The sequence below is a fragment of the Lathyrus oleraceus genome, chromosome 3, assembly GCF_024323335.1.
Source record: "Lathyrus oleraceus cultivar Zhongwan6 chromosome 3, CAAS_Psat_ZW6_1.0, whole genome shotgun sequence".
Classification (NCBI taxonomy): Eukaryota; Viridiplantae; Streptophyta; class Magnoliopsida; order Fabales; family Fabaceae; genus Lathyrus; species Lathyrus oleraceus.
Window position 1 is genome coordinate 411,817,308 of NC_066581.1, and position 26,142 is coordinate 411,843,449.

A 26,142-nucleotide genomic window follows, 5' to 3' on the forward strand; every position below is an offset into this window, starting at 1 on the left:
AAGTCGCATCGACCTGAACGTCGGAAACTTCTTCGATCTGAACATCGGAAAGACTTGGCCTGAATGCCACAAGTCGCATCGACCTGAACGTCGGAAACTTCTTCGATCTGAACATCGGAAAGACTTGGCCTGAATGCCACTTCGATCTGAATATCGGAAAATTGGCCTGAATGCCACAAGCTGCATCGACCTGAACGTCGGAAACTTCTTCGATCTGAACATCGGAACACCGGCCTGAATGCCACTTCGGTCTGGATACCGGAAAATTGGCTTGAATGCCACTTCGGTCTGGATACCGGAAAACTGACCTGAATGCCACTTCGGTCTGGATACCGGAAAACTGGCTTGAATGCCACTTCGGTCTGGATACCGGAAAACTGGCCTGAATTCCACTTCGGTCTGGATACCGGAAAACTTCATGCCTGTCAGCATTGGCAGAAATAGGGAATGATAATAGAGGCGGCGCATGGGCCAATGACACTTGCTGGGGATAACAAAGGTAAGTCATGAACAATCTTCAGTCTGAGTACTGGAAACAACTTCTAGCTTATCACTTGGGATACCGAGAATGTTTTATGCTTACATGCGTATGTTTGAATTTTTCAATGGCGTAATGCTCCATGAAAATGGAAATGCTACGCGATTTGGAAGGATGCAATGCAATATGATTCTACATGCAGGGATGCGAAATGCTGGGTAGAATGCCAAGCTGAGGCAAGGGGATCTACTGAGGAAATGATCACCATCTTCTGGACCCTGGCAAGGCTGTTGGAGATGCACAACGCAAAGAACTCTGTGGGGAGATGACTAGCCATGCGGTGTTCTGGCCATACCGAGACTCTGATCGGGGAAAGAATGGCATTGGAAGCCTGCTGCTGAGGAAAGCTACAATGGTTCTGGCAACCACGATTTGCGAGAGATGACTCAGCAGGGGGAGCAAACACTGATACGGTACCGAGGTTCTGCTTCAAGGAAAGAAACCATGGATCTGGCATTGGGATTATCGAGCTGGCATCGAACTCTAAGGAGCAGCCACTTCTGCTGGGAAGATAAAGTCTGGCACTATCAACCCCGTTGGGGATATGTAGTCTGGTACTGTCAACTCTACTGGGGAGTGTATGTCCTGAAACAACCGCTTGGGGAAGTACGGTGGTGAGAAACTGCTGGGGATTGAAGAATCCAACGCTCTGATCAGCTCTGCAGGGATAAGACACCAGATTCGTCTGTTGGTGACTTCACTGGGGAAGATATTCACGATCATCTGCAGGTAATTTTAAGGAAATGCCCTGAGGGTATCTGTTCTGAATAGACGATCCAAAGCACTTAAAATTTACAGCAATTTTAAATGTTTATTAAGCATGTACCTGTAAAGCCCTTGCGTGTCATGATGCAATGTTTATCAAAAATTCGGACGTCATTTTTGCAAACAAAACAGTAAAATGAAAATGAAAACAGAGATATACTGAATAACATGATTTTATTGATTGAATGGCCTCTGAATAGGCATTTACATTAAGAAGCAATCCCTGGAAAGAGGTAATCGCACAATAGATAAAAACAGAAATTAATCTAATGGCAATGTGAAATGGATTTCTATTGGGTTCCAATTCTGCTATGACTTGCCCGTCTTCAAGATCCTCCAGATGATCAGCTTTCTGAAAGAGTGATTGGACTGTTTCCTATCCTTCAAAAATCTCCAGTCATTGGCACGAGATGAGATTCAAAACTACTCAGAACGCAGTCATTCGCTTAATCCCTAACTTTTGCCTGGATCGCCCTTTTCGGGTTTTCAATCCACCGGGATACCCATTTTTGCCTAAGTTGCCTTTTCAGGTTTTCAACTTACCGGGTGTACAATCTTCTTTTATTTTTGTCCCTAATTTTTGCCCGAACCTTTTCATTTTCTTGGTTCGCCGGGATGCCCATTTTTTGCCTGGACTATTCATTTTACTGTCCAGCGGGTCTATTTTATGCGAAGTATTTTTTAACTGCGTCTGAGTTCACAGGGGAAGTGAAGTTTTCACCATCCATAGTTGCAAGCATTAAAGCCCCACCATCAAAAACCTTGGTGACAATATACGGTCCATCATAGTTAGGAGTCCATTTGCCCCTGTGATCTGTCTGAGGAGGAAGGATCCTTTTCAACACTAAATCTCCGACTTGGAAACAACGAGGACGCACTTTCTGATCAAAGGCTCTCTTCATCCGACTCTGATACAACTGCCCATGACAAATGGCTGCCATTCGCTTCTCTTCGATAAGACTCAACTCATTGAACCTTGTCCGAATCCATTCAGCTTCGTCTAGCTTGACATCCAACATGACTCTTAGAGAAGGAATCTCCATTTCAACAGGTAGGACTGCTTCCATACCATACACAAGGGAGTAAGGGGTTGCCCCGGTCGATGTACGTACTGAAGTACGGTACCCATGCAAGGCGAAAGGTAGCATCTCATGCCAATCTCTGTACGTGACAACCATCTTCTGCACAATCTTCTTTATGTTCTTATTTGCCGCCTCAACAGCGCCATTCATCTTAGGGCGGTAAGGGGAAGAATTGTGATGCTGAATGTTGAAGTTCTGACACAACTCCTTCATCATTTTGTTGTTGAGATTAGAACCATTATCAGTAATGATTCTTTCGGGAATCCCATAGCGACAAATGATTTCTTTCCTGATGAAACGGGCAACCACATGTCTGGTGACATTCGCGAACGATGCTGCCTCGACCCACTTGGTGAAATAGTCGATGGCAACAAGGATGAAGCGATGCCCATTGGAAGCAGTCGGCTCAATCTTTCCAATCATGTCAATGCCCCACATGGCAAACGGCCACGGCGAAGACATCACATTCAGAGGATTCGGCGGTACATGCACCTTATCAGCATAAATCTGGCATTTATGACACTTCCGAGCATACTTGAAACAATCTGATTCCATGGTCATCCAATAATAACCCGCTCTCAACAATTTCTTAGCCATTGCATGTCCGCCGGCATGAGTACCGAAGGAACCTTCATGAACTTCCTGCATTAACATGTCCGCCTCGTGTCTGTCCACGCATCTGAGCAGAACCATGTCGAAGTTCCTCTTATACAGCACATCGTCTTTGTTCAAGAAGAAACTGCCTGCCAATCTTCTCAAAGTCTTTCTGTCATTGTTGGATGCCCATGCAGGGTACTCTTGATTCTTCAGAAAGCACTTGATATCGTGATACCAGGGCTTGTCATCGACTACCAGTTCAGCAGCAAACACGTACGCGGCCCTGTCAAGGCGCATCGCATCGATCCTGGGAGCATGGTTCCAACGAATTACCTTGATCATGGAGGATAGAGTAGCAAGTGCGTCTGCCACCTGGTTCTCATCACGAGGTATATGATACAATTTTACCGTTGTGAAGAAAGTCAAAAGTCTTCTCGTGTAATCTCTGTAGGGGACCAGAGTGGGCTGGAGAGTATTCCAATCACCATTCACTTGATTAATCACCAGAGCTGAATCTCCGAAGATGTCCAGAGTCTTGATTCTCAGATCAATGGCTTGCTCAATACCCAAGATACAGGCCTCGTACTCAGCTTCATTATTTGTGCACTCAAAAGTCAAACGAGCGGTGAAAGGCATGTGGGCACCTTTCGGAGTAGTAATAACAGCGCCAATTCCACTTCCTCTAGCATTGACAGCCCCATCAAACAATAAAGTCCACTTTTCGTTTGGATCAGGTCCCTCCTCAACAACTGGCTCTTCACAGTCTTTCATCTTGAGGAACATGATGTCTTCATCAGGGAATTCAAACTTCATTGGCTCATAATCATCAATCGGTTGCTCGGCAAGGTAGTCTGACAGAATACTCCCTTTGATGGCCTTCTGTGACGTGTACTGAATATCATACTCTGTTAAAATCATTTGCCAACGAGCGACCCTTCCGGTGAGAGCTGGCTTCTCGAATATGTATTTCACTGGATCCATCTTAGAAATCAACAAGGTAGTATGGTTCAACATATACTGTCTCAGTCGGCGAGCAGCCCAGGCCAAAGCACAACAAGTTTTCTCAAGCTGCGAATATTTGATTTCACAGTCGGTAAACTTTTTGCTAAGGTAGTATATGGCATGCTCTTTTCGACCAGACTCGTCATGCTGTCCCAATACACACCCCATCGAGTTCTCGGTCACTGACAGGTACATTATCAGAGGTCTCCCAGGAACTGGAGGTTTAAGGATTGGAGGTTTCTGTAGATACTCTTTTATCTTCTCGAAAGCCCTTTGACAATCTTCATTCCACTTGATAGCCTGATCTTTCCTCAGCAATTTGAAAATTGGCTCACACGTGGTTGTTAGGTGAGAGATGAACCTTGCAATGTAGTTCAACCTCCCTAAGAAACTACGGACTTGCTTCTCTGTTCTTGGCTCAGGCATTTCCTGTATTGCTTTCACTTTGTCAGGATCCACCTCAATCCCTTTCCCGCTAACGATAAAACCCAGCAATTTTCCCGATCTCACCCCGAAAGTGCACTTGTTCGGGTTAAATCTCAGTTTGAATTTCCTCAAACGCTCAAACAGTTTCTGCAAATTCACCAAATGTTCTTCTTTTGTCTGGGATTTGGCAATCATATCATCCACATAAACCTCGATTTCATGATGAATCATATCATGGAACGGAGTTACCATAGCTCGTTGATATGTTGCTCTGGCATTTTTCAGACCAAACGGCATCACCTTGTAGCAGAAGGTGCCCCATGGGGTTATGAAAGTTGTCTTTTCCATGTCTTCTGGTGCCATCTTGATTTGGTTATAGCCAGAAAAGCCATCCATGAAGGAGAATACCGAGAACTGAGTTGTATTATCCACCAAAACATCGATGTGAGGTAATGGGAAATCATCTTTAGGGCTAGCTCTGTTCAGATCCCGATAGTCGACACACATCTGTACCTTTCCGTCCTTCTTAGGTACTGGGACGATGTTCGCAACCCATGGCGGATAATTGGTGACTGCTAGAAACCCTGCATCCAACTGCTTTTGCACTTCTTCCTTTATCTTGACAGCCATCTCTGGTCTTGTTCTTCTGAGCTTCTGCTTGACCGGAGGACAACCTTCTTTGAGGGGCAAGCGGTGTACCACGATGTCTGTGTCCAGCCCAGGCATGTCCTGATAAGACCAGGCGAAGATGTCAACGTATTCTTGCAGCAATTCAATCAACCTTTTCTTCACATCATCTCTCAAAACAGCCCCTATCTTGATTTCTCTCATGGCGTCCTCGGTGCCGAGATTAATCACTTCAACAGACTCTTGATGCGGTTGAATAACCCTTTCCTCTTGTTTTAATAACCTGGTAAGTTCTTCAGGGAGTTCACAGTCTTCATCACCCTCTTCTTCAGCTTGAAAGATTGGATTTTCAAAGTCGAAACGAGCCATAGCAGAACCGTTATCAATAGGATTCGGTGATGTGCATCTGCATGAGTGATGGTATGTGCTTATGAGTGTGAACAAGAAGTGAAAACTAAACGAAACATTGCCATTTTTTTTTTTTATTTATTTTGAAAAACAGCAAAAATAGAAAGACAGGGAACGAAATATTTGAATGCAAAAAGACGTCCTTTATTTATGATAAAAAATGCAAGCGTCACATAGATGGGCCCTACAATGAGTCATTACGCCCTGGGCGGAACGTAAGACTTGGATATGCATGAATAAACAAAGAAAATTACTCTTCAAGAAGAGTGACTTGGATAATCTCCTCAAAAGACCAATTGTTGATGACTTCATCCAGGATCCTCGGACGCACCCAGTTGTCAATGTCACACTCACTATCCCCATCTTCTTCGTCGACTGCAGAGACTTGACCATACTGAATGATGCCAGCACTGGAGAAAGTGATCGGCCCCTGAAGTGTTGTAGAAGTCAGAGCTGGCTGATATCCAATCCCGAACTTATCTTCTTTCACTGGTAATTCCAACAGACGCCCCCAACCGGGAGCAACACCTGAATCCACCACGGCCCGTGCCTGTTTAAAGGATGAGATAGAGGCACCCGCTTTAACCTCTTCCACCGGAGTTGCATCCTTGATTTGAACTGACTCAAAAGCCTGACACAGAGTCTCATGAATTTCACCTTCTACTTCTACATACTTGAACGTAGACAGGTTACTGACTAGGATGTCTTCCTCACCACAGACGGTGATAATTCGTCCGTTGACCGGAAACTTAATCTTCTGGTGTAGAGTTGAAGAGACTGCCCCAGCATTATGGATCCAAGGACGACCCAGCAGGCAACTGTAGGAAGGACTGATATCCATCACGTAGAAGACAGTGTTGAAGGTTTGTGATCCAATCAGAATTGGCAATTCTACCTCTCCAAACACCGATCTCTTAGAGCCATCGAAGGCTCTCACAATAAGATCTGAAGGTTTCAAGACCAAACCCTCTACTTCTAACTTCGACAGGGCTCTCTTGGGTAGCACATTGAGAGAGGAGCCTGTATCCACCAGAACATGCGATAGCACGGTGTCTCTGCATTCCATCGAGATGTGCAGAGCCTTGTTATGATTGCGTCCGGTTGGTGTTAAGTCAGAATCAGTAAAACCTAACCCGTTGCTTGTATGCACATTGGCAACGATCCCTTCTAGTTGGTTTACCGAGATCTCTTGAGGTACATAAGCAGCATTAAGAACCTTCAGAAGTGCCTCCCTGTGCGCCTCCGAACACAACAGGAGTGAGAGAATGGATATCTTGGATGGAGTCTGAATCAACTGATCGACTACCTTGTAATCGCTTTTCTTTATGATTCTCAGAAGCTCGTCCACATCCTTTGCAAAAGTGGGCTCAGCACTTCCCTGGGGTGCAGAGGTATCCCCGTTCACGGCTTGCTTGCCCTTGGCTTTCGCCACAACATCAGCATTATCAGCTTGGGTAATCGGTGGTGAGAACAGTCTACCACTCCTGGTGAATCGCCCAATTCCACCGACATTATCCACTGTGGGACCGTCAAGTTCAGGCTTCTGACCCTCTTCTACTTTCAGTGGCCGTTCCACCCTATGATCGTGGGTGTATACATTCCCCCCATAATGCCACGGAATGGCCCTTTCACTGGTGAAAGGTAAAGGACCAGGGGTTGTGATGGTCATAGTAGATCGTCGCACTGGTGGTACGGGTTGCGCTTCTGGCACACTGCTCTGATTAGTTGGATAGAAAATAGTGATAGTAGCAACATCACAGTCGTACCCGGAAATCTCATTCATTGAAACGCAAGCATCCGAGACATCGGAATTAAGTTCAATTACATCATTATGGATTACAGAAACAGTAGGAACAACATCTGCGAATTCATCAGTAGCATCTTCAAACCCTTCTTCCTCAACCCCTTCCGCAGACTCTTGGACAGACAGACCCTCAACCTGGAGGATACCTTTGTCGAGCAAGGCCTGAATACCCTGATGTAGTTTCAAACAACCTACACTCTGAGTGGCACACTCCAAACAACCCTTCCCACAACCGGGGAAAACGTCGGCCTTCAGCAAGCATCCTTTGACATCCGACAATGGAGTCTTCAGCTTCAACACATCCTTAATGGACTTGGCTTCTCCCTCTACCAAATTAACATTTGCACCACCATGCTGGGGCATGGGATTGTTGACGACATTCGGAGCTGGTGCAAGGTCGATGGCCTTTGAATCTATGAGGTCCTGAACTACGTGCTTAAAAGCTTTGCAGTTCTCAATGTCATGGCCAGGTGCCCCAGAGTGGAAGCTACACCTAACGTTGGCGTCGTAACCCACCGGAAGTCTACCAACAGGAGGAGCCAGAGTGCGCAGTTGCATAAGTTGTAGTTGTTGAAGACTAGAAAGTAACTGGGCGTACGACATTGGAAGGGTGTCGAAACGCCGGTCCATCATCCTTTGCCTCTGTTGATAAGCGGGTCTGTTACCCGGTTGTTGCTGCTGTTGATACTGAGCTGGTTGACGTTATGATTGTTGTTGTTGTAGTGGTGCTGCAGCTGGAATGGTCACAGCCGCAACATACGGTTGCTGATGATAATTCTGAAAATTATTCCTCCGGTTATCCCTGTTCTGATAAGAAGATATGGCATTTGCATCCCCTTCTCTTCTCTTCTGTCCCTGAATGAACGACTTCTTCACCCCTGATGAGGATCCACCTCCACTCTGGATCTTGTATGTCTTTAGGTAATTCTCCACCCTTTCTCCAGTAGAGACCACATCAGCAAAGTTGGAAGTATTGCAACCTACCAGACGCTCCAAGTAAGGTTCAGGCAGCGTATTCATGAACATGTTGGCCATTTCCTTTTCCAACATAGGAGGCTGAACACGGGAAGCTGTATCCCTCCAGCGTTGAGCGTATTCCCTGAAGCACTCATTGCTTTTAAGAGACAGATTCTGAAGTTGAGTTCTGTCCGGAGCTATGTCTGCATTATACTGATACTGCTTCACAAAAGCCTCTGCCAAATCCCTCCAGCAACGGATGTGGGCTCTGTCCATCCTCATATACCATTCCAAGGATGCCCCAGTTAGGCTATCCTGGAAGAAGTACATAAGTAGCTTCTCGTCATCAGAGTATGCAAACATTTTACGGAAGTAGGCTTGCACGTGAGTTTTGGGGCAAGAGCTGCCATTGTATTTGTCGAATATCGGGACCTTGAATTTCGGTGGCACCCTCACACCTGGGACCAGCCCCAAGTCAGCAACATCTACTCCCAGAGGATTCTGTCCTTCCACTGCCTTCAACCTTTCTTCCAATCTTCTAAACATGGGGTCCATGCCAAAGTCTTCCTGAAGCAAGGGGAACTGATCATCCTGACCATCCTGAATGGGTTGTTGACCGGAGGTGACATGTAGGATTGGGATAGGCCCTGGTCCATTGGGACCATTAGCCTCTCCAGCTGGAGGATCAGCTAGCGTCTCCGGTTGAGTAATAGGGGGATCCTTCTGCACCAACAATCTAAGCTCCTGCTGTCCTTGAGCCACCCCTTGAACCAAATCCATGAATTGATTCATGCGAATCTTCATCTCGGCGAGCTCTGCCTGTAGGCTTTCCATTACTCTCTATTGATTCCTGCGGGTACCGTATCGGTGAATGCCTGAGTCAGCTATCCTGCTGATGGAACACCAAACAAACTGAGAACATTGTGGCGGTACCTGTTATGCAAGACATGCAGATGACTATGCAAATGCAATGACATGTTTATCAATTCCAAAAGTATTCTACCCCCTTGATTCCAGTCTCACATTTGATAAACAGTGTAAAAAAGACTAAGTCGTTGATGAGAACCAAGAAAATTCCGACTAGAATCAAGTAGAAGATATAAACCCCACAGAAATGGATAAACATGTGTTAAATGATATGAATGCAAATGATGTGATGCAACGATGTGAATGCAATGCAGTGGCATGTCAATCAGGATTGCTGTATCTGATTGAACATCTGTCAGGTTGCACTGTCTGGAGAGAAATTAAGAGTACACCAAACAAAGGTCATGGGGTGGATCATGTTATCCTTAATATCAACCACCCATTTTGGTGGATTATGGTTTACACCTTATCAACACCCGAGTTTCATTGATATTAAGGATACCTGATCGGCTCAACCATGAATCAAGGGTTTGTCGCAAGTCACGAGCATGGAGTTTAGGTTAAGAACCACCCAAAAGGAGTGTACTAAGGTTTAAACCTGCCAAACATGTTCTACAAAAGGTTCCCATAGTCATAATCCCATCTTTCGGATATTATCAGAGGAACGACTACTCGTATTCCAACAATATTCTCAAGAGAGACTCTTATGCGTGTAGTATCGCATAACAATCGTATCAAATCTTACATTTGAACGACTTTCGCACTACGTCCTACGAATAGGCCAAGATGGGTTAGGTAAACTAAGGTCCTTGGCTTCTTAGGTCTATATTGGAACAAGTAATGTCTAACCACAACTTACTTATGTGACATTATTGATCTCAACATGACCTCCACCAAGTGAATGGGCTTGCAAGTCAACTCGCTAAGGAATACTCCACACAAGTTGACAGGACTATGCCATTCTCCTATCTTAAGTGCACTCGAGTTCGGGTATAGAACTCATCTCACAAAGATCACGAAGCAGCCATAGCCAACCAACAGATACAACAATGATATGTACACAATGTAATAAGGTAAAGCAGGTAAATAAATAACTGTACAAAAGCATGAACACCCAATAAACAAACAAACTACAAAAGCTAGGAAGGACTCGCTTAGGGAAGATGGACCAGCAAGAGGTCAACTTCTTAGGGTCCCCAGCAGAGTCGCCAGCTGTCGCAACCTGAAAAATATAGTGTGCGAAAAAACAACTGGCGAAAGAAAATGACAGAAGAGTCGCCACCGTGCGTTATTTATCCCAAGGGAGGGAAAGGAAACGCTCGGAGTAAACCTGAAAAAGGAAAGGACAAGACGGGGTCTCGCAACCAAATCTTGGGTTCGGGAGTCGGTTATGCGAAGGGAAGGTATTAGCACCCCTACGCATCCGTAGTACTCTACGGGATCCACTTTTGTAGTTCTTGTCTAAAGAGTGTGGGTTTATCTTGTGCTGTTTACCAAAAAAAAAGGGTTAAATGAAAATGACTCGCGCGGATGTCGCGTCCACTGCATACGTATCTCATCTAAATATGAGAATCAGAGTCTTCGTAGTTCGGCTGACCTATGGGTTGGGGGGATGTGTGCTTGCTAAGACATCGCGTCTTATGCCTACGTATCTCATCTGGAATGAGAATCAGAGCAAGCCGTAGTTCGGCTAACTACGGGGTTATGGATTGGGTTTTGGACGAACGACGTTACTACGCAATCTACCGGATGCTCGACCTTTGGAGACTTACTCGCCTGTAGTAGAAGGAGTTAGCGTGTTGCTTTGGGTTTTAGGGTTTGGGATGCTCGAGGGCAAACAGGCAGTCCTTGACGAAGGAACCGCGCTACATGTGGGGATATGAATACAAAACACAAAACATGTATCTCAAAGTAAAATGCCACCAAGGGGCTCAAACATTGCCTCCTATCGAGGTCTTCCTGCTAAGAAAGCGATAAAGTATGAGAAAGGGAAAAAATTACCACACGGATAAAGATCCGAAGCTATAGCAGTTAAAGGGGCAAGAAACCCTGAAATGTCTCCAGCTGGACCGTCAAAGGAAATCAGTCAACACGAATAATCAGAATAAAACTCCAGGGGGTATCCCACAAATAAAGTGGGAAACCACGCGAGTGTCTCTGCGAAAGCCATGTGAGCCCTCACAAAACTCGACAAAGGGTTAGAGCGGCAGGATGAAATCAAGAGAAAACAATACCATGGAAACACAAGACAGGTTAGAATAAACAAAATAGGGTAACCCAGAGTTGCCCCTAAATCAAAATGTAACCACATGAATAATTCCATCAAAATTCACAAAAGGCTCACAAAAAGGTATCAAATTCACCCATAATACCTCATACATTTAGAGCATTCAAATTAAAGGCATAAAGATGATGGATATAGGGCAAACCTGATTGGAGAGCTTGATTGAAATCGAGTTGCACCCGTGAGGTTTACAAGTTGAGTTCCCTTCAGGGTTTGGAGGCTGCTCTGAGTTCTCTGTCAGGTCTTCTCTCACTATCTTTTTCCTCAGGGTTTTGTTCCAAGGAAACCTCAGAGTGTTTTGTTTCTCCTCAAAATCCCCCTTTGTTCTGTCTTCTTTCTCTCACTATCTTTTTCCTCGGGGTTTTGTTCCAAGGAAACCTCAGAGTACTTTTGCTTCTCTCCCTTTTTCTCAAGTGAATCTCCCAGTGTAACTCCAAGTGTGTTTTCCTCTACTGAAACTTCAGTATTTATAGAATGATTTTCGTGGGTAGTGGGCTCAAATGAGGGAGAACCAAGTCCAAAATAATTTGTTATATTTTATTTATTTATTTAATTAATTAATTAATTAATTAAATTTATTTTATTTTTTTCATTTTTTTTTCGTTTTTTTTTTCAGGAAAAATGAAGGGTAAATTTTGGGGTATTACAGTTGCCTTGAACAAATAATGTTTGTCGATCAACCAAAGCCAAATCCAATCTTTATTTCTCTTTGATCTCTTCAAGAAAACCAATGGTTAGCTTCAACATGCCCAATTTCACACTATTCGAAGTCACTTCACATACTAAGTGTAACACCTCAAAATTTGCCCTCCTCTCTTGGGACTAGCTTAGCCTATTGCATTTCATTTTTTAGGACATTAGGCATTACATCTTTTCATATCATGTGGAAGCAATAAGCAAGTCATCCTCCTAAGTCTTGCTCAGAAGATAAAGAGGTTAAAAGATTCAAGCTTGAGGGTCTCATGGATTGATCATTAATCATCTGAGGGTTTGTGCTTCAATTAGGGTTTTTGGTTCCTTAAGGAGAGTGGTTATTATCTTGGTTGAATTGGTACATCACCATCATCATGGTCTTATCATCACCAAGAGGTTCATTGTGCCTGATCATGTTCCTTGAGATTAGGGTTTTGACCTCTGGTCCACCCTAATCAGTTGAATTATACCAGTCAGGGTTTTGCAAGGAGATGGGGTCTTTCATGGAGATGGGGATTATCATATGCTTTTATTGAGCTTGTATAAGCTAGGGTTTCATTTTGGAGCCATTTCATCAGGAGATTGAGGCTCAAATTCATCTGTGCATGGCCAAAGTCATCTATCAACTGAAAAAGTCAACCACAAGTCAACTGTTGGATTTGGAGGTGGGGAGTGATTAGAAATACTTCATTCATGTTCAAACAAGTCTCATTTGACATTTAAAACATCAACATTGAAGAAAATAAAGTCAGGACAAAACTTTCCAAAAATAGTAAGTGACATGTAATTCAAAATTGCCAAAAATGGAAAGGTTTTCTCCTCAAGATTACATCATAAAAAATGCTTCAAATTAAATTTTGTCCAACATGAAAGTTAAAGATCTTGCTCTCACCTTTCCAAAAAGTCCAAGAACATGAATTTTTCATGTATGGTTGAGAAGTTATGGATCAATCATTGCCAAGCAAATTTGAACTTCACAAGTGCATAACTTTTGAACCATAAGGCCAATTGAAGTGGTTCTTTTTGCAACATTCCTCTATTGTCATGTGATATCCAAAACATGCATCACATATCATGCATTTCCCTTACAAAAATTTTGGCATTTTTATTTGAATTTTGGAGGGAAAATCCAAATTCAAAAATGGTGCATTGCTTTCACTTCCAATCATGTGCATTTGGCTCAAAACAGGTTTTGCAAGTGAATTAACACATAAATCGTGCACTGTTCCATCCATTCCATGCATAGAGGTGAATTGGACAATTTGGCATAACACTTGGTTTTTACTTAATTCACTTGCATTTGCTTAATTGTGATTAGCAACATCATTAGGAAACCATATATAAACATAATCATAACAGAAAATGGGATTAACATTTCATTTGGCTCGGATCTAGATCTAGTTCACCAATCTCTTCAAACTTCTTCTCTCACTTTTCTGCAAATTTCTTCAAATCCATTTCCTTGTTCTTGGTTGAATCATCATTCACGAGCATAGTTGAACCAGATTGAAGCAAGGTTTCAAGGATTTCGAGCTGAATTGAGGACTGTTGAAGCAAGCATACATTCATGGTAGTTGAAGATTCCAGCTAGATCGTGCAAGATCAACCTCCAAACCTTCATCCAAATCATCATACAAGAGCTAAAGAAGGACTGTTTGGACTTGGCAAAGCTTGAATCTCTCTGTTCCAGTTCTGCACTTCAATTAAGGTCAGAAATCGAATCTCACAATTCTTGAAATCATGATATGCTTATGGTAGATCTTTCATTGGTGATTAATCTGCACTTTAGATCATTGAATTCCATGAAGAAATGAGAAAGTTATCGTGATTTAAAGTTTGATGGACAAATGTTCTCTTGCTCGATCCATGCATGTTAATGAGAGTTAGGTCAAATTGAGCTTAGATTAGTGATGTGTGTTAGAAGATCTATCCAATGGTATGATTTTTGTGAATTTCTGAGCAAAAGTGTTCTTGAGCTCAAGAACACGTGGAAGGTTGATGAACACCTAGGGTTTTAATTCCAGAAATGCGTTTGATCTTGTTAAGCGCGTTTTGCATGTTGTTTCATGTTAGAGACCATGCATTGGTCCAGCTCAGCCATGCGTGTCACAATGATTGGTCCAGAATGCACGCCCTTGCCACATGTATTTAGTGAAACGGCGCGTTTCACTTGTGAGGGCGCCACATTCAAATTCCTCTCCAGTTCGATTCCAGCCGTGGATAGTTTCTAATATGCCTTGCATTATTTTCATATTATTCCATCCAAGTTCACCCATGCCATTTCATGTGTTTTTTAATTTTCCATTCACTTAGAAAATTCATAACTCAATGAATAATGATCCAATTGGCCTGGGATTTTTTGCATGTTGTTCCTCATGATTTCTAGTTTTTTTATGAGATTTTTTCCAGAAATTGTGCACGGTTGGAATTTAATTTGGCTTAGGGATTGTTCACATGTATGCTATCTTGTACCTACCTTGCCATTTGCTTTGTGAAATGATGAGTTTTGATCCAATGATTTTGAAACTTTGCATGCTTAAACTAAACACTTTGATTGAAATTTTGGTGTTGAGTTTGTATTTTTAGCATTTCTGGTTGATGAGTTATGATCTGATTAATGTAGGTGTGACAATGTGTGTCACACCTTTGCTTGCTTGACTTGATGATTTTATTTGCCATGCCAAATAAATGCCTAATGATGTGATTTTTTGCATGATGATTCTTCTGGATGTTAGGATTGATCATGATGTTTTATGGAATTTTTGGAATGATTTCTGATTTGTTTGAGATTTTCCTTTCTGGTTAGCCATTTGTAGACTTTTGGATAGTCATGAATTTAAATGATTTGTGAAATGCTTGATGTTTATCATATGAACTTGAAATTTTGCATATTGATTCTACACACCTTGAAGTTTATGGTGGCTTTGGTTTGAGACGTTTATCATGTTTGGATTCTGTTTTAGACTTGTGTGAAGTTGATGTACCAATTGTGGTCCTATTTGAGCTTGTTTGTGCTTACCATGACTTAATGAATTTGATTACCATGCTTCTACTTGTCCAAATGCCTTGATTTTTGGTATGCTGATCGTGTGATGAGTTCTATTTAGCCATGATTTTTCTTGGGATTTATTGAACCATTTTGGAATTAATATGCATTTGTTCATCCTGTTGCTTCAATGAGCTTTGAACTTGCATGCTTTGCCATGATTGCTTTGTGAAATGAAATTGGTTGATGCTATTGGTATGAGACCACTTGAATATTGTTCCTAATTGATTAAGCTTGATTCATGCCAATTTTCATGTTCTGTTTTGGATTATTTCTCCCACTTTGACCCTAGGCCCTGTCCTAGTGGTTTGTGCTTATGTTTGAGCTTTGTTTTCAGGACAAGAAGCATATGGCCTTGAGGAATTGATTCATTGGCTTGAGTTGCCTATTTGGTTGATGTTGATTAAAATTGAATTGTTTTGTAGATGGCTTTTAGCTCATTTGAGTTGAGCTTGTGCCTTGCTTGTTTGATTGTGTACAGTTAACTGTTGACTGTTGAACTGTTTGTTTGACTTTGTGAGTTGTGTACTGACTGAGTTAGATTGTTTGCAGGTACATTAGTTGCTTAAGTTCTTTTGAACTTGCTTTTGCTGTTTGCTTGGTTGCTTAACCACTAGAGGTATAATTCACTGACTTCATGTAGTCTGGAAGACCTGTCCTATTACTTGGGCAAGCACCTGTCTGAAGTCCTCCTTAAGAGGCAATGCTTGTATTTGTTTATTTTTGTGCCAAGCAGGAAAAGACCTTTGATAAGGCAATTGACAGATAAAAGAGATGTGTAACCCATCTCCTGTTAGTCTGTGTGTCATCCCTTTGCTCACATTACATGTTGATGCATTGTGGATATTAACCCAAGATCTATAGAGTCATTAACTTGTGGAGAGAGTTCCAACTTTCTGAACTCCCACACCTTCTATCATCTGAAGCTCTCCCAGGCCAGGGATAAGAGCTGTGAAGTCTTATCTTCACTTCCCATTTCATCTGCTTCACCCTAACTCTCAATGTTAGGGTTAAGAGCTAACATCACCCTGATACAGTTGGCTTGTGTTTCACAGCCTAACCCTTGTGTGAGCCCATTTTGTTTGTATATAGTGTGTGCTAATTGTGTGTTTGTTTGCTTTGCTTTGCCTGTTTAGGATAGCTTGCTGCCTGTGTAAGTTAGATAGAAAACTCAACCTATGACCAATGTGGATTACATGATAACTATTAGGCTCGAGTCAGTCTCCCTTCTAGTTGGTCATTTCCCAGTCTCTGGTTAGGATAAAGTTTCTCCCCTGTTAAGGGGAACTACGTTGCCCTGATCCTCATACCAGATGAGGTACGTAGGCAGGAGATCGTACGAGATCTCTCCGGGCACCCTTTTTCTTTTTGTGTGTGTTTGCTTGATAGTTACTAGGCTCGAGTGCCAGACTCCCTATTAACTTGTTGTGTGTCATCCTTCTTGTGTGTGTAGGAGATGGATGTAAGACCAGCGATTGGCATTCTGTATCCTATTGTTGTGTGCTTGGAGTCCTATATAAGTCCAGCGATTGGCAGTTGGTTTCCAGTGTGGGTTTGTTTGGTTCGGAGTCTGATGTAAGTCCAGCGATTTACATTCGGTTTCCATGTTTGCCTGTTTGTGTGTGTGTTTTGTTTCGGCATGCGTGAGCCGAACTACGGTAGCTCTGATTCTCATTCTAGATGAGATACGTAGGCATAGGATGCGATATCCTAGCGAGCCATTTCCCCTCTTCTTCCACCTGTGTTGTTTCCAGTGTGTGTGTGCATTCTTTTGAGCAGTGTTTAGCAACCTTTCTTCTATTCTTCTGAGCGTGGATCCCGTCGAGTACGACGGATGCGTAGGGGTGCTAATACCTTCCCTTCGCATAACCGACTCCCAATCCCATCTCTCTTTGGTCGCAAGACCATGCCTTTTCCAGGTTTACTTCGAGCGTTTCCTTTCCCTCTTTGGGATAAATAACGCACGGTGACGGCTCTGTTTGTTTTGTTTTAGCCAGCCGGTTGTTTTTCGCGGACGTCACAGCTGGCGACTCTGCTAGGGAAATTGTGAAGTTGACCTCTTGCTGGTCCATCTTCCCTAAGCGAGTCTCTCCTAGCGCTCTCTAGGATAGTTTAGGTTGCTTGTGTTGCTCTATTTATTGCATTTATGATTATTATGTTGTGCATATATTTGCAGAAATGTTTGCATGCATCATATTATCATTGTGCTGTCTTCTGTATAGGTGGTTTCTTCGATTTGGGGTGGGTGTTCTGAGTGGGGCTAAAACCCAGGCCCGAGTATACACCTAGGATTAGTGTGGTCTCATATTGCCTCTCATGTTAGGTCAACATGTTTTGGGCGACGTGACATACCACAAGCCGAACGAGGTTCTTTGAGGGAGCTCTTCCTTTGTGGAGTATCCACTTTGGTTGAGTAACTTCATCTGAACTATTGACTTCGGCGACCGTTCATTCCCGGATCTTTGGTTTAGACGATCTTAAGAGAGCTACAACGGCACACCCGAAAGGGCAAACCCGTTGAGTATCTTTGCCCGATTGTCGAGACCATTATCCGCCTTAGGATGACCTGATTAGAATTTACCTGTGAGGGGAGGGTTGATTCGTACAGATGCATGTCCTGATGGTGACTTTGATGGTGACTAATGGTTCAGCTGTTGATCAGAGTCTTATTTATGAGTCGGATTTATGGATTTATTTCCGAGACGCCGGAGTTCTGTCCGTGTTATTTATCAGTGGGGATCCGTTTATTTCAGGATTCCCCGGGTTGGTTCAGAGGGTCTTGTGGGTATCTGTTCAGAGATTCAACTGGTGATGGTGGTGATGTACCTTTCAGTTCCGTTTATTTCAGAACCTCAAGTCGGACTTGTGGTTACATATTCCTTCAGATGGTGGTGATCAGTTCAGAGGCCGTAACTCAGTGCAGTAAATGTTCAGATGACTTGGAGGATGGCACAGTGCATTGCATTCACGCATCAGCATCATCCACATTTTGCCTTCATCGGCATCTAACTCATGTCTATTCATACTCAGGGTACATTCTCGATTGAGATTCTGGTTGAGAGACATCCTGATGTCAGAATGTTATTGTCGAATTTTTTATCCGTCTCGATGAAGCCAGAATCGAAGGAAAGAGTGTTCCTCATAGGGATAAACATTGCATTCATGCGTGAGTCATAATAACTTGTCTTCTGTTTTGCAGGTGTCAGCTTCTAACATGTTTGATTGACACAGGAATGATGAATCCACCCAACGCTGACATTCTCGAATTGAAAGAGATGATGAGGGAGTTATTCAATGTTGTGCAGGGGCTTGCTTTGGGGCAGAAAGCAATCGCCGAGAAGGTGGAGAGGATTGAACAGTGGCTGAGAATGGGGAAATCCAGGGAGATGCTCTGTCGTTTGGAGTAACGAAGCCCTCTGGCAGTAGTCAGCATAAGAAGGAGGTTGAATCAAGGGATATGCATGCCAAAAGGGGTAAAGATCGTTACCACCCGTATGCTGCTGCATTGGCCATTCCTGCTAGTAATTCATCTGTATCACAGCAACGGCAGTCACCTCAACAGAGAACACAGAAAGCTGGGTGCCAAGTGAGAAGAAGGACGACAGATCGTCATTTTGATAAGCCGCCCGTGACTTATGCCTCTCTGTTTAAAAGGTTGATGGATCTTGGGTTGGTGCAGCCAAGGACATTGGTTCCAGGGAAACCGGATCAGAGGCTTGCAAGTTATGATGAGAATGTCAGGTGCGAGTTCCATGCTGGTGCACCCGGACATCACATTGAGGGGTGTAAAGCTTTTAAACATGTCGTTCAAGATTTGGTGGACTCTAAAGCCATCAATTTTGCACCGACGCCAGATGTTAATGCTAACCTCGTGCCGATGCATGGTCCTCTGGGGGTGAATGTAATGTCAGAGGATAAGAGAAAAATAGAGGTGACGGATGTGAACCAGTTGAGGACTCCAATGTCTGTGGTCAAGAAACATCTGATGAAGAAGGGAGTTTTCCCTAGTTATGATAATCGTTGTGCTGCCTGCACTGTCACTACAAATGGGTGTGTAATGCTGAGGGAGACGATTCAGAGAATGATGGATGAAGGACGTCTCCGATTTGAGAAAGTTGATTGGGGGAAGGAGGACATCTTTGTCAGCCACTTGTCATCATTCAAGCAGGAAGAAATGGACAGCGAAATATTTGAAACACCATGTCAGGCAGCTGAGACCGTCAAGGTAAAGAATGCCATCTGTGCTGAGAAAGAGAAAAAGCTGTCCATTTCTTCTTACAAGCAGGCTATGGAAGTGGTGAAGAATGGGGAAGTCCTAGGCTGGGGAAAAATCATAGACATTGTGGTGAAAGCAGATATGTTTGGGGTTGGCTATCAGCCAGACCAAGACTTGTTTGGGCAAAACAGAGGATGTCGTCCACCATTCACATTCGTCAGTGCTGGAATGTTGGATCCAGGTCACGTCTGTACAGTAGGTGGAGAGATTGACAGTGACTGTGAACTGGACTCGTGGATAAAAGCGTGCGTACCAGGGAATTGGAAGGCCTAAAAGATCATCACTGTCACTCTACTTGAAGAGTAATATTTTCTGTTTTCAATTTTATTTGCATGGAAGCCATACGTTTTGCCCGAAACGTAATGGTTCATTGTAAGGGCCATCTCATATGTTTCATTGTGCAACATTTTGCATCATTAATAAATGGATGTTTTTTACATTAAAAGCGGTGTTCCCTGTTTTTCATTTATTTTTACAGTTTAAAAATAAAAAATGGCAATGTTTTTCTTTCCTTCTGATTGGTTTCGTTCCGACTTTCGTATGCTCCGGATCTCATTGATAACAATTCGGTTACACCTCTGTATGACCTCGACAATCCGATCTATCATGCCAAAGAAGAAGGCGAAGAAGATTGTGATCTGCTGGAATTAGCCAGGTTGTTGAAACAAGAGGAGAAGGTGATTCAGCCGCATGAAGAGCGAGTTGAGATCGTTAATCTGGGTACTGCCGAGGTCGAAGAGGAAGTGAAAGTTGGTTCCGCCTTGGAGGCGAGTGTCAAGAGTGGAGGTGATGCCATTCGGTCTCAAGAACGCCGGTGCTACTTATCAGAGAGCCATGGTGACTTTGTTTCATGATATGATTCATCCTGAAATTGAATGCTATGTTGATGACATGATAGCAAAGTCCCAAACAAAAGAGGGGCATCTGGTGGATCTGGCCAAGTTGGTCGATCGGTTGAGACAATTCAAACTGAGGTTGAATTCAAATAAGTGCACTTTCGGAGTGCGGTCCGGTAAATTGCTGGGGTTCATTGTAAGAGAGGAATCGAGGTTGATCCTGCTAAAAAAAAAAAGAAAAGAAAAGAAAAAAGAAAAAGCAATACAAAGAAATGCCTGAACCGAAAACAAAAACGAAAAAGAGAGCAAACGGTCAGGTGGATATTGCCAAGGGGCATTGAAAAATAAAAGAATAAGTTGTAGGAGCCTCCGATTCTGTTGCCTCCCTATGGAAAGAGACTGTTAATCTGTACTTGACGGTCCTCGAGGGGTCTATGGGGTGTGTGTTGGGGCAGCATAACGAGTCTGGTCGAAAAGAGCATGCAATTTACCTTAGCAAAAAGTTTTCCGACTGTGAAACAATACATTCACTGCTCGAGAGAACTTGTTGTACTTTGGCATAGGCTGCTCGCCGACCGAGACAGTATATGCTGGTTCATACCACTTTGTGGATTTCCAAGATGGATTCGATCAGGTATGTGTTTGGGAAGCCAATATTAAGAAGCCAGCAGTGACCGGACGGGTTGCGAGATGGCAAATGATTTTGACTGATTTCGATATTCAGTGCAACTCTCAGAAAGCGATCAAGGGGAGTGTATTGTTTGATTACATCGCTCCGCAACCCGTTGAGGATTATCAACCAAGGAAGTTTGAGTTCCCTGATGAGGACATCTCGAGGTGCTCAAATCGAAAGATTGTGAGGAACCGATCCCGGAGGAGGGGCCTGACCCTGAATCCGAACGAATTCTGATGTCTGATGGGGATGTTAACGTGAATGGTAGGAGTTGGTGTTGTTTTGGTTATGCCGAAGAGATCCCACATTCCTTTTGTTGCCCGGATAACATTTGAATGCACCAGCAAAGGTGGCTGAGTACGAAGCTTGTATCCTGGGTATCGATCTTCGGCGCGTACGTCTACTGGGGCAACGCCGCGCTCGCTCTTGTATGGAATGGAATCCGTGCTACCGGTTGAGGTTCAAATCCCCTCTTTGAGAGTCCTGATGAACGTGAAATTGCAAAGAGGCTGAATGGGTAAGGACTCGGTACGAAGAGTTGAGCCTGATTGAGGAAAAGAGGCTGGCGGCCATCTGTCATGGGCAGTTGTACCAGCAGCGGATGAAGCGTGCTTTAGACCGAAAGGTACGACCTCGCGTGTATCACGTGGGTGATATGGTGCTGAAAAGGATCCTTCCTCCTCAAAACGATCGTAGGGGCAAGCGGACACCCAATTATGAAGGTCCATTCGTGGTCAAGAAGGTTTTCTCTGGCGGAGCCTTGTTGTTAACAACTATGGATGGTGAGGATTTTCCATCCCCTGTGAATGCAGACGCAGTTAAAAAATACTTCGTATAAAGAGAACCGCTGGACGAAAAGAATAAAATAGTCCAGGCAAAAATGGGCATCCCGGCGAACCGAAAAAAAAATGATAAAAGGTTCGGGCAAAAATTAGGGAAAAAATGAAAATAATTTGTACACCCGGCAAGTCGAAAACCTGAAAAGGCGGCTTGGGCAAAAAAGGGTATCCCGGTGGACTGAAAACCCGAAAGGGCGATCCAGGCAAAAGAGGGATTGAAACGAACAACTGCGTCTGGCATGATCGTTTACGCTTTGGATGTGACATGGATAATCCCCGGTAGGGAGCGGTCGGAGAACGTCTTGTTCAGAAGGCAGAAAGCACGGAGAGTCTGAGGACATATGGGGTGTAACCGAGTTGGAACTCGATGAGATTGCGGTTTCACATTGCCATTAGGATAGATTTTTCCTTTGTGCGCAATTACCTCTTTTCAGGAATTGCTTCCTTTGTATTGCTCAATTTGAGCTACACTTTTTCAATCAATAAAATGCATATTCAGTCAAATAATTTTGTTTTTGTTTTCATTACCGCTTTGATTGCAAAAACATCCAATTGTTTGTGATAAAGAATCTTTGCATTTTAAGACATACAGGTCCCTTCCAATGCATGCTTATAAGATTGAAAGTTTGAAATCTTATTCGGAAGGTTGAGTGACCCAAGTGTTGAAATCTTGACACGCCTGGGGCACATTTTTATCTAACGATCTCTTTTGCAGGTACTGTTAGATATTTTCACTCACTTGCAGGTTGTGATGTGGAAGCTTTTGATAAAAGATCCCCGTGGAGTCCGATCAGGGACAAAGGATGGAGGAATGATGAAAAGACGGCGAAAGACGTACGACGATCCTGGATATTAATCAAGAAGACTCTTCAAAGTCTGAAGATTAGAAAGTTTGTACCAATATAAGGAGTTTGTTCTCCATAGAGGACGGAGAAGTCGGGAATACAAGGTGATGAATCAGAAAAGTCCAGACGAGTCTGGGAGTTCTCAAAATTGGAAAGCTGACACTGGAATTGGATGTTGAATACCATGGTTCGACGAGTCGACGGGTGTTCAGTACCAGGCTTTCCCGGTTTCCCCAAGCAGAGTTGGGATTGTTACCTCCTCAGCAGACTCAAGGGCTGTGTCTTCCCTAGTAGGGTCGGGATGGTTATCTCCCCAGCGAATTTGAGATCGGTGTTTCCTCAGCAGCCAGGCCTGAAGGTTGCTATTTCTCAGCGGAGGTATCTGTTGGTGGTGGTTTCTCCTAGCAGAGTCGGGATTGTTGTATCCCCAGCAAGTCAGAGATTGTTGGCTTCCCCACAGAGTGCGTTGGTGGTTCTTTCCCCAGCAATGTCCCCAAGCGGATCGGGTGCGGAGGGGGTTTTCCCTGATGAGGGTGGTCCTTTCCCAGCAGCAGTGTTATTCCCCAGCAGGGTGGAGGTTTGAGTGTTGTCGAGTTCCTCAGCAGAGTGTCTCGAGCTCCCCAGGAGAGTCCCTTGAAGGGGATACTTTTCATGCATGCATCATTTAGGAGATCATAGCATATTGCATAATAAATTGCGTAGCATTTCCATAATTATGGAGCATTGCGCTAAAAATCATCAAGCATCATCATTGCAAGCATCAGCTAGTCTCAAGCCGAGGTTACCGTTTGAGATTTGGTTTCGCCAGTGGGTGAAGGTGCTACTCAAGCCATGGTTACCGTTTGAGAGGTGGTTTCGCTGGTTGGAAGATCAACATCAGCATTGCAAGCATCAGCTAGTCTCAAGTCGAGGTTACCGTTTGAGATTTGGTTTCGCTAGTGGGTGAAGGTGCTACTCAAGCCGTGGTTACCGTTTGAGAGGTGGTTTCGCTGGTTGGAAGATCAACATCAGCATTGCAAGCATAAGTTAACCCCAAGCCGTGGTTACCATCTAAGAGTGGGTTTTGCCGGTCAGTGAAGATGTTACTCTGAGGAGTTTAGCATTGTGATTTTGGAGCAACAGTATTTCCCAGTTAGTCCCCCGGCAAGCTTCTGCCTGGTTTTGACATATGTGGATGTCATCCTTGCGATACCAGTAAGTGTCGTGTCGATCCCCGTAATATCTTTGCTTTGGTGTCAGTAAACATCATTGTTCGATGTCAGTAAACATCGAGTTCCCTCCCAGTCATTGGTCAATGTCTGGTCGAGTTTTCTTTGGTGTCAAGTAAACATCATTGTTCGATGTCAAGTAAATGTCGAGTTCCCTCCCAGTCATTGGTCAATGTCTGGTCGAGTTTTCTTTGGTGTCAGTAAACATCATTGTTCGATGTCAAGTAAACGTCGAGTTCCCTCCCAGTCATTGGTCAATGTCTGGTCGAGTTTTCTTTGGTGTCAAGTAAACATCATTGTTCGATGTCAAGTAAATGTCGAGTTCCCTCCCAGTCATTGGTCAATGTCTGGTCGAGTTTTCTTTGGTGTCAGTAAACATCATTGTTCGATGTCAAGTAAACGTCGAGTTCCCTCCCAGTCATTGGTCAATGTCTGGTCGAGTTTTCTTTGGTGTCAGTAAACATCCTTGTTCGATGTCAAGTAAACGTCGAGTTCCCTCCCAGTCATTGGTCAATGTCTGGTCGAGTTTTCTTTGGTGTCAAGTAAACATCATTGTTCGATGTCAAGTAAACGTCGAGTTCCCTCCCAGTCATTGGTCAATGTCTGGTCGAGTTTTCTTTGGTGTCAGTAAACATCCTTGTTCGATGTTAGTAGACGCCGAGTTCCTTCCCAGTCATCAGTCAATGTCTGGTCGAGTGTCCTCTGATATGTCGCCATCGGAGTGGTGTTTTGGTGTTATTTCCGGCGTTGCCAGCGGGATTATCACAAGTTTCTGGAGAGCGGGGTTCAAATGGAGAAAAGGAAGTGTTGAGACATTTTCTGGAGAGTGGGGTTCAAATGGAGATTGGAGTTGAAGATTATGTCCGGGATGAGGTCCTCAGGATTATCTTCTGTTCATGTGTCACCTTAGACTTTGGCTGAGGCCAACAGAGGTCGTTATGGGTGTCTTCTGAGGAAGAGATGCACATGTTACCTACCTTATGTGAAGGTGTACCCTCTGATATGTCGCCATCAGAGCGGTGTTTTGGTGTTATTTCCGGTGTTGCCAGCGGAATTATCACAAGAAAGCGGAGAACGGGGTTCAAATGGAGAAAAGGAAGTGTTGCGGCATTTTCTGGAGAACGGGGTCCAAATGGAGAAAGGGAGACACGAGGTGTTTTCCGGAGAGCGGGGTTCACAATGGCGATCACAAGTTATCGTCAGGCGACTGGGGTTCAAATGGAGAGCGGGGTTCATTATTTGGCAAACAAGGCTACTATGAAGTTGTCGGGGTTCAACCGCGGTGATCCGGGATCATACGCAAGAAAATGTTTGTTCGGGGTTCAAGAAAATGAAAAAGAGGAAATCATCAGAAAGTTTCGGGGTTCAAGAAAAAGAAAAAGGTAGTAATAAATCCCCAGCGGATAAGTGGTGTTCAGGCCATAGGTATCCCTGTGTTACCATTTATTTTGGTATACAGGTCGACATTCTGTTCCGGTGTTCAGGCCGACTTTTCTCCGTGCCAGACGGATTCTTCTTTCGAGATAGCTTCTTTGCCAATTCTGACAGCCAATGTTAATTATTTCCCATCGGAGTGCAGATTGTTTGTCTGTTCTTGGTATTCAATCACTCTTCACCCTGATCATCTGAAAGCCGAGGCTATTCATATCGACAAGTTCACAGTGGATTGAATAGGGGCAGCTGTAACACCTCAAAATTTGCCCTCCTCTCTTGGTACTAGCTTAGCCTATTGCATTTCATTTTTTAGGACATTAGGCATTACATCTTTGCATATCATGTGGAAGAAATAAGCTAGTCATCCTCCTAAGTCTTGCTCAGAAGATAAAGAGGTTAAAAGATTCAAGCTTGAGGGTCTCATGGATTGATCATTAATCATCTGAGGGTTTGTGCTTCAATTAGGGTTTTTGGTTCCTCAAGGAGAGTGGTTATTATCTTGGTTGAATTGGTACATCACCATCATCATGGTCTTATCATCACCAAGAGGTTCATTGTGCCTGATCATGTTCCTTGAGATTAGGGTTTTGACCTCTGGTCCACCCTAATCAGTTGAATTATACCAGTCAGGGTTTTGCAAGGAGATGGGGTCTTTCATGGAGATGGGGATTATCATATTCTTTTATTGAGCTTGTATAAGCTAGGGTTTCATTTTGGAGCCATTTCATCAGGAGATTGAGGCTCAAATTCATTTGTGCATGGCCAAAGTCATCTATCAACTGAAAAAGTCAACCACAAGTCAACTGTTGGATTTGGAGGTGGGGAGTGATTAGAAATACTTCATTCATGTTCAAACAAGTCTCATTTTACATTTCAAACATCAACATTGAAGAAAATAAAGTCAGGACAAAACTTTCCAAAAATAGTAAGTGACC